The sequence below is a fragment of the Salvia hispanica genome, chromosome 2 (genome assembly GCF_029641045.1).
Source record: "Salvia hispanica isolate PSC_SH4W2 chromosome 2, Shi_PSC_v1, whole genome shotgun sequence".
In the NCBI taxonomy this organism is placed as follows: Eukaryota; Viridiplantae; Streptophyta; class Magnoliopsida; order Lamiales; family Lamiaceae; genus Salvia; species Salvia hispanica.
The window spans coordinates 28,815,892-28,828,194 of NC_142693.1; the positions used below are offsets into that span (position 1 = coordinate 28,815,892).

The 12,303-nt window shown below is 34.7% G+C and overlaps 1 long non-coding RNA gene across 1 annotated transcript; it reads left to right on the forward strand.

Moving 5' to 3' along the window:
• The first annotated feature begins 243 nt into the window (after positions 1 to 243).
• LOC148932068 (uncharacterized) lies at positions 244 to 1,149 on the forward strand. The gene is made up of 2 exons (XR_016134897.1): positions 244 to 416; positions 633 to 1,149. It is a non-coding gene; the product is annotated as an uncharacterized LOC148932068 (long non-coding RNA).
• The last annotated feature ends 11,154 nt before the right edge of the window (positions 1,150 to 12,303 follow it).

Consider the following 12,303-nt stretch of genomic DNA (forward strand, 5'->3'; position numbering starts at 1 on the left):
ATTATGATTAAACCAATATTTGAACTTAATAACTTATTTTATGAGTTTTTCATAAGTTTTTAAAATATTATTAAGTTAGATTAGGAAAACTCTATTTTATAGTCTCTATTTAATTAAGTAATCTCCTTGAATAAAATAGATAACAACCTAAAAAGTACAATACTCTTTTTATATAACAACCATATTATATAATAGAAAATACTGTACTGTCTTGCGCCCTAAAAATCTTAGTCTTAGCGTGAGAGCCGCAATGCATTCAATCATACTCCATATAACTACCTAACTATAGAGCATTCCAAATCTTATAACCAAAGGAGTAATCATCTCTATTGAAGTGTTTCCCTGTTTCTTCACATTTAAATTCAATTTCACTCTTGGAGGAAGATGTTCAGCAGAGCTTCTGTTTTGCAAATCAGGTAATTTCTCTCAATTTTTGAGCTTCTAGTGATGTTTCTCACAATAGATTTCTGCTTACTAAATAATTCGACGATGCTGTTAACTTGTTTCGCGCATTAGTAAACCTGTATTTTATTGCACTTAATGTGTTCGAGGAAATGCATATGATGGATGTCCCTGTGAATGATTGCATAATGAATATTTCCATTTAACTGTTGCTATCTTTTGCGTTGTAGACTTCGATTTTGCCATTCCGGGCATCTTCTTCGAGAGTGGTAGCGAACCAGATATCACAACGAAAGGAATCCTTTTGATAGATAAGGGTGATGATGTTGTTAAATTGTTCGAAAAGCTTGTGGATGTGAAACTGTGTGAACCTAATGAAGTTGCAATGGGATAATGATCGATGGCGTCTGATAAGGTTGGCATCTTGATTTTTCTATGACACTTCTTTTGAAGAATATTCGAAAGAAGTAGTAAGAAACCGATGCCAAGTCTAATTATGTGTTAATTGACGTCTTATGTTGTGAAATTATTCGAATAGATTTTGGATTCTGATGTAAGTCTAACTATGTTATTATTATGGACTCATGGAGATGCTTGGACTTTGTAAAGTTGGACAAATAGTTATAGCTCACGGTCTGCATCATATATAAATGCATTGTGTAGCTACACAAATAAAGTCTGTGTTGATCAACAAAGTCCAACAATCTGTGGGGATTCCTTCTTTATTAAAGGATTGTTTTTAGAGGATATGGTTTGGTCATTTCTTCATTAAAGGATTGTTTTTAGAGGATAAGGTTGATTGTTGTTAAAGGATAAGGTTGACGATTAAAGACTGTGTGAGCCTAATGATGTTATGATATGATAATGGTTTGTGCGCATTACAAATGTTGCACAAATAATTGTAGCCCACATGTATTTGATGCTTTGGTTGCAATTCTACACTGAAGTTTGAAGACACTCAAATGTAGTATCACAAATCATGTGGTTAAGTATGGTTATCACTTTATTTTTATTTTTATTTTTTAGTCTCTAATCTTTGTGTTTCCTTGCTCCGGTTGTATTCACACGCGTTCTAAAGGTCCATCGATCCTGAGATCGAAGCATCCAACAAGAAGAGGAACGCTCAGAGGAGGTTGAACCAAAGGATCCGTGTATCTTCACCGGGTCATAGGCGTCCACCCTCCCCCATTCAGAGAACTCCGTTACCTACTAATTCTCCACCTCCATCACCTATATAGTACGAGCTGCAATCTCCAATTCTGATGGAGGACGAAATGGAGAACAACTACAATGAGAATAACAACAAGGAGAACAACAATGAAATCAATAATGAGGGACCTCAAGATTCTATCATTCGTCAACTCCGTGAGTAGATGGCAGCCACGTAGAGGCAATTGGATGAGCAGAACGCGAGGCCAATGCCTGTATAGAATCAGTTTTCCTATAGACGGGTTGCTAATACACCAATCAACAATGAGGGGATAGCCGCCAACCGTTTTAAACTTAAGCCGAGGATGATAAATATGGCAGATGTAAATGCATTTGGTGGCAGGAGCGCAGAGGACGCCTACAAACATCTGAACAAAGCTAATGGCATCTCAGATGAACAAATCTGCCTCAGACTATTCCCATTCTCCCTGAAAGAAGATGCTAAGGATTGGTATGATAGCATGAGACCTAACTCCGTCCCAACATGGGATGCGATGGTGGAGCTGTTATTGGAGAAATATTATCCACCTAGTGAGGCACTTAAGTGGCAAGCAGAAGATATTCAGTATGCTATGCAGCCTCAGGAAAATGTTCAAGAGGCATGGAAAAGATTTAAATATCTGATGAGAAGGTGTCCCAACCACGGTCTGAGTAGAAGGCAATAGATCTTAACTTTCTACAGGGGCAGTGGGTATACTCAAAAGCCTGTTTTGAGTATAAATTGGAGATTGTTAGGTTTGGTATACTGAAAAACAAGTTTCGCTTGAATAGAATCTTGCTTGTATACGTAAAACTCTATAATCCACTTTTAACCCGATTCAGTATTATTCGAGCAGTTTTGCACGAATAGAATCAGTATATTATTACATTGTGTTTGCTTGTGCATTTATAAGATGTTTTATAAACATTTCTTTTGCTTAGTAGACCGGTTGTGGGCGACTTCCACTTTAAGGTAACACGGTCAGTTCTATGCAATGCTTTGCAAAAGAAAAAGAAGAATTTCACAACCTAGATAGGCTTTGGCTACCTATCGTGAAAGGTTGCAATGTCAGTCCGATTATTTATAAGCCTTACTGAAATAAGATGACATTGGTGTGGTATAGCACTGAACGGATCTAACAGCAAGACGTGTCTTTATGATATCTACTGAAAGATTAGGTCTTGATAAAATACTATTTCTTAATCTACATATGTTAGCATTGAGCATACGGTATTGATTATGCACTACTTTGACTTATCAAATGGTGCAGGTTTTTCGCAACCCAATAATCCTGATATATTGGGTAGTGGTGATTAATATCTAGCGGTGCTAGGATTGCTATTATGTTGAATCGTGTGCGAGGTGAGTCTCTTTTGATAATGTCCTCAAGAGGAGCTCGAACAAGGTTTTATTATTCGGAAAACTGGGCAGTTCGAGTTTTATTACTCTATGAATAATAAATAAGTGTTTCTTGTTAAGCCCACTCTTGGAATTAATAAGATATTAATTAATTAAGTCCATAGCAGACATTAATTAATTAATTAATGGACATTTATATTTTAAGCGCAGGAAATAAATAATAAACAAAGTGAAAGCCCGGATTACTTGTAATTTCGGATTTGGATGGGGAGTTCAATATTACTTCTGTAGTGTCTGCTCGTAATATTCCAATATAAGCTTGTATTAAATTGTGGGTTCAATTTAATTAATAAAAAGCTAATTGGGGGAGCTCATATTCAAAATATTCCATAGATCCCTATCTGGACCCAAAAGGATCTTAATATAAATAGGAGAATAAAGGAGATAGAATTATTCATTAGTTCATTATTGAAAATTACGCCAACTCCCTTTTTCAGTGGGACGAATTTTTCTTTAATTTTCTCCTCCGTGAAAATCTCAGCTCCTCCTCCGTGAGGAATTTTTCTGTCTCTTTTATTTTAGTCCTAGTATCCCGGTGGGATCAGCCCACACTAATATCGGAATACAGTTCAAGAACTAGAGAGAAGATCCGTGGTCTAGTATTGAAGATAATCACGTGGAGAAGGCGCGAGCAATCGTCGATTCTTTGGAGAATCAAATCGGTCTCTAAACCGTAGTATTCATGTTTAGGTTTTATTTTCTATGAGCATGAATTATTCGCGTTCTAACATTCAATTATCTGTTTAACATGTGAATTGATTAATCGCATAATCGGTCAAATAGATCCTTATCTGATTTATTTGTTTTGTGCAGGTCTTCTGTTGTGCAAGGGGCACCAAACACCAACAGGAAGCAAGCAGGAGGCAATGCGCAAGTTGAACATGAGCGCAGGAGGATCACTCTTGAAGTTGGGAGAAGCTGAAGCACTTGAGGTGATCTAGAGAGTAGGTTCAAATGATGAGGGGTGGAGAAATGAAAAGAACAAATCCTACTACTGGGGTTTGGTGCCCCTTGCACAGCGGAAGACTTGTACAAAACAAATAAATCAGATACGAATCTATTTGACCGATTATGCGATTAACCAATTCACATGTTAAACAGATAATCGCATGCTAGAACGCAAATAATTCATGCTCAAAGAAAGTAAATCCTAAAACATGAATTCTACGGTTTAGGGTTACCGATTTGATTCTCCAAAGAATCGCCGATTGCTCGCGCCTTCTCCACGTGATGATCTTCAATACTAGACCACGGATCTTCTCTCTGGTTCCCGAACTGTATCTCGATATCAGGTGGGCTGATCTTATCAAAATACTAGGACTCGAATAAAGAAGACAAAAGAAATCCTTCTCCAATTAGGAGAGAAATTCGAACTCCTCTAGGTAGATGGGGACGAAAATTATGAATAATAATAATGAATGATTTCTGTCTCCTTTATTCTCCTATTTATATTAAGTTCCCTTTTGGGCCCAGACAGGGATCTATGGAAGGTTTTGGATATGAGCTCGCCCAATTAGCTTTTTACTAATTAAATTGAACCCACAATTTAATACAAGCTTATATTGGAATATTACGAGCAGCCACTACAGAAGTAATATTGAACTCTCCCCATCCAAATCCAAAATTACAAGTAATCCGGGTTTCCACTTTGTTTATTATTTATTTCCCGCGCTTAAGATATAAATGTCCATTAATTAATTAATGTCTGCTATGGACTTAATTAATTAACATCTTATTAATTCCAAGAGTGGACTTAGCAAGAAACATTTATTTATTATTCATAGAGCGATAAAACTCTAATTGGCCAGTTTTCTGAATAATAAAACCATGTTCGAGCTCCTCTTGAGGACATAATCAAACGAGACTCACCTCGCGCACGTTTCACATAATAGCAATCCTAGCACCGCTAGATATTAATCACCACTACCCAATATATCAGGAATATTGGGTGCGAAAAACCCACACCATTTGATAAGTCAAAGTAGTGAATAATTAATACCGTATGCTCAATGCTAACATAGTAACATATGTAGATTAAGAAATAGTATTTTATCAAGACCTAGTCTTTCAGTAGATAGCATAAAGACACGTCTTGCTGTTAGATCCGTTCAGTGCTATACCACACCAATGTCATCTTATTTCAGTAAGACTTAGAAATATGCGGACTGACATTGTAACCTTTCACGGTAGGTAGCCAAATCCTTTCTAGGTTGTGAAATTCTTCTTTTTTCTTTTGCAAAGCATTGCATAGATCTGACCGTGTTACCTTAAAGTGGACGACGCCCACAACCGGTCTACTAAGCAAAAGACTTAGACTTTGTTTACTTCTCATGCATTTAAATGTTTGTAAAACATCTTATAAATGCACAAGCAAACACAATGTAATAATAATAGTGATTCTATTCGTGCGAGACTGCTCGAATAATACTGAATCGGGTTAAAAGTGGATTGTAGAGTTTTACGTATACAAGCAAGATTCTATTCGAGCGAAACTTGCTCGAAACATGCTTTTCAGTATACCAAACCTAACAATCTCCCACTTATACTCAAAACATGCTTTCGAGTATACCCACTACCAAAAACTCTCCCACTTATACACAAAGCAGGTATTAATACTAGATATATCGAACTACCATTTATTTCACAAGGTGAAAGAAAAATCTGCTTGGCTGTTCTCTGATTATATCTTTTTTTACCATAATGTCTTTGTTGCGTACTTGATCTTTAATTAATTTCATCCCCATATGTGATTGCTTAGCTTAATAAACTCATGTGTCCTTTGAGTTAGCCTTCACTAGAGTAATAAAAAATAATACTCATAGGCATACTCAAACTTACGATTAAAGCTATTAGAAAGATATTCATAAGTTAAATTCATATTCAGAGGATGACTTACTCGATAACTGATTAGTCATAAAACTAAGACAGTGTAACCCCAAGGACATTACATGAATGACTGGTAAACTAGAATATACTCCCTCCGTCCCACTTAAAATGAAACATTTGGGAATCGACACGAGATTTTATGTAGTGTTGTTTTGTGAGTAAATGAAGAGAGAGTAAAGTAAGAAAAATGAAAAAGTAGAGATAGAATTATTTCCATTTTAGGAAACGTTTCATTTTTAATGGGACATCCGAAAAAGGAAAACGTTTCATTTTTAATGGGACAAAGGAAGTAGTTACTAGTCTTTCTCAAGCACTAGGGTGTTAGAGTTTGTATACTAGAAATCACCTTTCGAGTGATTGAATACTGTTAAAACTCTTATTTTATTTTCCAAATGAATAAACAGATTATTTTTGTCATAATGTTGTAATGTTTTACATTTAATGGATTTTTATTGCATATTTAAATGTATAAGTAACTTAACAAAGTCTAAGTCTTTGTTTTAGTAGACCGGTTGTGGGCGTCGTCCACTTTAAGGTAACACGGTCAGTTCTAAACAAAGAAAAAGAATAATTTCACAACCTAGATAGGGTTAGACTACCTATCGTGAAAGGTTGCAATGTCAGTCCGATTATTTCTAAGCCTTACTGAAATAAGATGACGTTGGTGTGGTATAGCACTGAATGGATCTAACAGCGAGACAGTCTTTATGCTATCTACTGAAAGACGAGGTCTCGTAAATTATTTCTCAATCAATGTACGTTAGCATTGAGCATACGGTATTGATTATGCACTACTTTGACTTACCAAATGGTGCGGGTTTTTCGTAACCCAATAAGCCCGGTATATTGGGTAGTGGTGATTAATATCTAGCGGTGCTAGGATTGCTATTATGTTGAATCGTGCGCGAGGTGAGTCTCGTTTGATAACATCCTCAAGAGAAGCTTGAAATAAGGTTTTATTATTCGGAACCTAGCTAGTTGGAGTTTAATTACTCTATGAATAATAAATAATATTTTCTTGCTGAGTCCTCTCTTGGAATAAATAAGATATTAATTAATTAAGTACATAGCAGACAATAATTAATTAATGGATGTTTCTATCTTAAGCGCGAGAAATAAATATAAAGAAATGGAACCCGAAGTACTTATAATTTCGGATTTGGATGGGGAGTGCAGTATTACTTCTGTAGTGGCTGTTCGTAATATTCCTATTTTAAGCTTATATTAAATTGAGTTTAATTTAATTAGTAAAAAGCTAATTGGAGGAGCCCATATCCAAAGCCTTCAATAGATCCCTGTCTGGGCCCAATATGTGACTTATTATAAATAGGAGAATAAAGGAGACAGAATAGATCATTATTATTACTCTAAAATTTTCGGCCCCCCTTCTCCTAAGTGGTGGTCGAATTCTTCTCCTCCGTGGGAAAGGATTTCTGTCTTCTCTATTTAAGTCCTAGTGCGCTGGTGAGATCAGCCCACCCTGATATCAGTTCACAGTCCGGGAACCAGTCAGAAGATCCGTGGTTTTGTACTAAAAGATCTTCACGTGGAGAAGGCGCTAGCCATCTTCGATTCTTTGGAGAATCATCAAGGTATAATGGCTGAATCTTAGAAAAGCATGTTTTAGGTTTCAATTAATTTAAAGCATGTTATTATTTGAGTTATGAGCATGATACATGTGATAATTACGCGAATAGAATTTGTCTAAATAATCCGCTAAATAGATCTGAATTATTTGTAATTGATATATGTGAGCGCTTCCGCTGCCAGTCCCTTCATAGGGTATATTAATTACCTTAATCAAAATCCTTTTCCATGGTTAATATGATATGTACTTGCTATGCATAAGCACAACTAATATCAAACTTAGTACACATTATAGCATATATGAGACAAGTAACTCCGAAACTAGTCTCATAATTCATGATCTCACTAAGCGTCAAACGACACTTGACTAGAGACAAGACAATTCCATCTTGAGAGGTATAAACCTTTTCATGGAATTTCTAATGCTTAAATGTTCCAAGCAATGTGTAGATATAGGATTCCTAAGAGAATCTCAACATTCTTTCTAGCAATCTTAAAAGGACTTAAATGCTAAGAATGTAATTAGTTTCTCTTAAATCAGTTATCTTAAACTGGGTAGAAAACCAGTTTCCTACGCTAGATTCCAATCTTAGTTGTATGCAACTTTTTGTAGATTTCATCATCGTAGAGTACTAATAATACCATATGTAATGCACTTTCAACTTCCTTGTGCTTATAGCACTGTTAAGGACACAAGTCAAATACCAAATATTTGACAATTTTGATAAAAACACATATACTCTGATTTAGATGCTTGCCTAAGACCACGAAGGTCTATATAAGCTTCCAATTATGCGTTTCTTGCCCTTAATTACATATCCATTAGAATGTTCTAGTAGATGATTTCCTCAATACTTCTATTTATAGAAGGTTGTCTTAACAATCATAATACATACATTCTAATTTTTGTAAGTTCTAATAGACTATAAGATCGAATAAATCCTGGCACAACGATAGCGAGAAGATAATTCTCTTTGGGCATAACCCATTGTCATTGGCTAGCCTTTTGAGATACATATTTACACTTGCAAATATACTAGCTCCCACTGACTGACACAACCTATAGGTAGTTTTGCAAGTTTTGTAAGACATGTTGTCTATTTCAGATTGTAATATGGAATCTATCACCTTTTCAAAGATGATTATCCAAATTAACCAATACTACATTGTAGTTAAAGGGATTATGTTCAAGTTAATCTAATACTGAGTCTAACGACACTCTTACACCCATGAACTTGTTGTGTTCCAGTGGAACGCTCCCACTACGATATGGTTCTTACAATCTTAGGTACTGAAGTTGATTTTATTAGTGCAAAAGTTTCTAATGGTATGACTTCTTGGTAATGTGGAAAATCCGATATCTCTCTCTTTATTTTGAGAGTTACCACGTTGTTAGGCTTGTAGTTCATCTCTTGATCTTCATACAAGAATTATATCTCTGAAGATTACAGAACTTATAACCTTACATCATTTGGGACAAACCTTAAAACATGCCTCAGTACACAACTCTAATTTCTTGGACACTTTTCCAACACGTGTTAGAACAACATTACACCTTGAGATGTGCTAGACTAGAGACGCTCTAGTCCACAACTCGTGTTTTGTAGAAGGTGCTGATGTTGGTAGTTTCTTTAATGTTTATCCATCAATGATAAGATTTTAATGAGTACAACTCATCTCTTAATCAAACTTGTCTTAGAAAGACTTCGATTCGTTCTTACATAACTATCCCATTCATTAGATGAATGCTTGGATTCGTTAACGGAGAATAGACTCCCACTACTGATCATAACCCTTTGCTTGTCTCCTATGGTGTAAACCATTGAGACTTGCTAGTCTTTCTATGTTGCACTTCTGTAAGTATTCTGAATCTCTTGAAAAATCAAATGATTCTAACTCATAGTGCATCAAATAGACTCTCTCAACTCTCAAGCTATTTAACGAAATGTTAAAATCTTGATAGTCTAGATCAGTTCGAATAATTTCTAAGTATACTCTTGGCCTTAAGGCTAAGAGCCATAAATACTTTATCATTCAATGATTAAGAAATTGATGTGTTTTTGAATACTCAACCTTGTCGCACTTATATTATTTTAATAATATGATGCCTTAAGCATCAACCATAAAACAATAGTTGAGTATTAATAGCTCCCACTGCAACAAAAACCTAACTGGATCAAGATCTCTTACTTAGAAGTTGCATTGTCATGTAAGTCATTGTCCTTCTATAAAATAGGTCAATCCAACTCACAAAGCATCTTTTCTCGCTTTAAACAAACTTCGATGACAATCCAGGCTCTCCCATTTCCATATCTAGTCTTTTGTTCAAATGAACTAGGACTTAAGAAAAATGCAGCCTTTATGAATTCGTCATCTATCATGTTACTTTCCTCTAATAGTAACACAACGACTATTATTCTGAAGATTTTCTACTTTTCAGTTAAACCTTCTTATAGTCATTTCTTGTTACTTTAGGCGATGACTTGTGTCAGAAACTATTTGAGCTATCAAAAGATCCTCAATACATTCTGTCACTCTAGGATATTCCAATCGAATCATCTTGACAGATTCTATTGATATCCATCTTTCATCGTCATTAACCAAGACTTGTCGAGCTACTTAAAGGAAAATAGCTTGACCTTATTCCTCAAAGAGCTTGTCAAGTACATACATAATGCATTCTCGAACATTCTTCGTGGAATTATGTCGAGGAAATGGAGGACATGAATCATTGAGTATAAACTCCAAGCTTTCAGCGATGAGAATTTTATCCATTTTCGTTTCCGGTCTACATAATTTAGGCATTCGAGTTTTCTCTCTTTAAGGATCGCAGACAAATATTAAATGACATAATGAAGATTTGGCAAATAAACTTATTATCACATACTCATGCTCAATACATAATCACAAATAACCACAAAACAATTATGTATCTTACAACAGCAAAATTAATAAATTGTATCCTCCTCTGGAGGTTAATACGCATTAAAATTTTGACAATTTTACTGGTCACAACACCGACACATCAATTGCATCCTCCTCTGGAGGTTAATACGCCTAATGTTGCCTAAGCACAACCATCAGATTTAGCATTAAAGAATTTTATTTCTACAACACACTCCCATAACAATGTTCATGTGCTGACAACAAAACCAAGCTATCTCATAAATTCTGATTGAACCCTGAAACTCGCAGTTCCTTAGGATTATTGTCCCCACTCTGCAGGTGGCAATAATATTGGGAACCACTTTCTAGTTCATTCTATTTATTATGTGAGAAGTCCGCCCTTATGAACTTGCTGTTTTCGTAGGATTATTGTCCCTACTCTGTAGGTGGCGAGAATATTAGAAAATCAACTTCACAAAATTTGGCAGTCCAACCGATGGAGACCGTATACAACGCACTTGTTGTAATCATCACTTAGATATTTTTATATGGTTTTTGCATAATTATCACATAAACAGATAAAACAGATAATCCACTTAAAATAGATAAACACCAAATAAACAGATAAATCCATATAATGCATGGCATTTAAACACACAGGATAATTATCGACAATTATTTAATCTAGTCAAGGGAGAATCAATTAAATAATTAAGTTTTATATTGGATCATAATTATCCAATTACTGATAGGATTTATCAAGATAGAGTTAACTATCTAAATCCATTCAGGATTATTCAAGATTTTATTTCGATAAAATCAAATCCTACAAATCAAGATAAAGTTGATCTAGGATTATCATTATTTAAATCGTACTAGGATATTACTAGATAGAAACAATTCCATCATAATCCATAAGATAAAAATAAAATCCTATCAACCAAGATTTATACAAATCTTAATTCTATTTAGAATAGATATCCAGAATATATCAAACATTACTTAGGATTCCTTAGATAAATAAATTTATCTAAATCCAATTAAATAAGGATTTTCTTATATATCATTAACATCCTAATCTATCTAGGACATACATCCAAAAGATAAGGATAACTTGGATTAATACTTATTTTAATCCATCTAAGATTTGTCTTAATAGAATTAAATCTATTCAAATCCATAGGATAAAATAAATCAATATTAATATTAATCCTAATCCATCTAGGATTTAACTTGGAGTAAATCCATATAAATCCATAGAATTAAATAATATTATATTATAATTATTCAAATTTATCCAAGATTTATCTAGGAACAATCCATATAAATCTATAAGATAAGAATAAAATATGATATTATCACTATCCATAACCATCTAGAATTTATCTATGAATAAATTCATATAACCTCATAGGATAAGAATAAAATAATATTATCATTATCTAAATCCAACTAAGATTCATCTAGGAATAAATCCACATAAATCTATAGGATATAGATAAAAACTTAGATTATTATTAATAAATATAACTACGATTCATCTAGGAATAAAATCCATATAAATCCATTTAAATAAGGAAAGAATCTAATTAATCCGTGATTTAATTCATGATTAAATCTCATATAATATATAAAATCACAAAAGATATATTCAAATCTTATTTCCAAATTAATCTTGAATTATTTCCAAAATTGAATCTAAGGATTTGGAAACCCTAATCAAATTTGGAAACCGAAGTCACGGGACAAGACATCGCGACGTTGCGCGGCTGCTTACAGAGGGACGCTGCTGCTTCGTTTCCGACGCTGCTCCTGGGTCACCTCCGATAGCCTGCTGGGCATCGCAGCCGCTGCTGCCCGGAACTCCGGCGCTGCTGCATCCTCTCCGCCGGCGCCTGCTGCTGCTGCGTCGACTTTGCTACTGCGACGTCGCC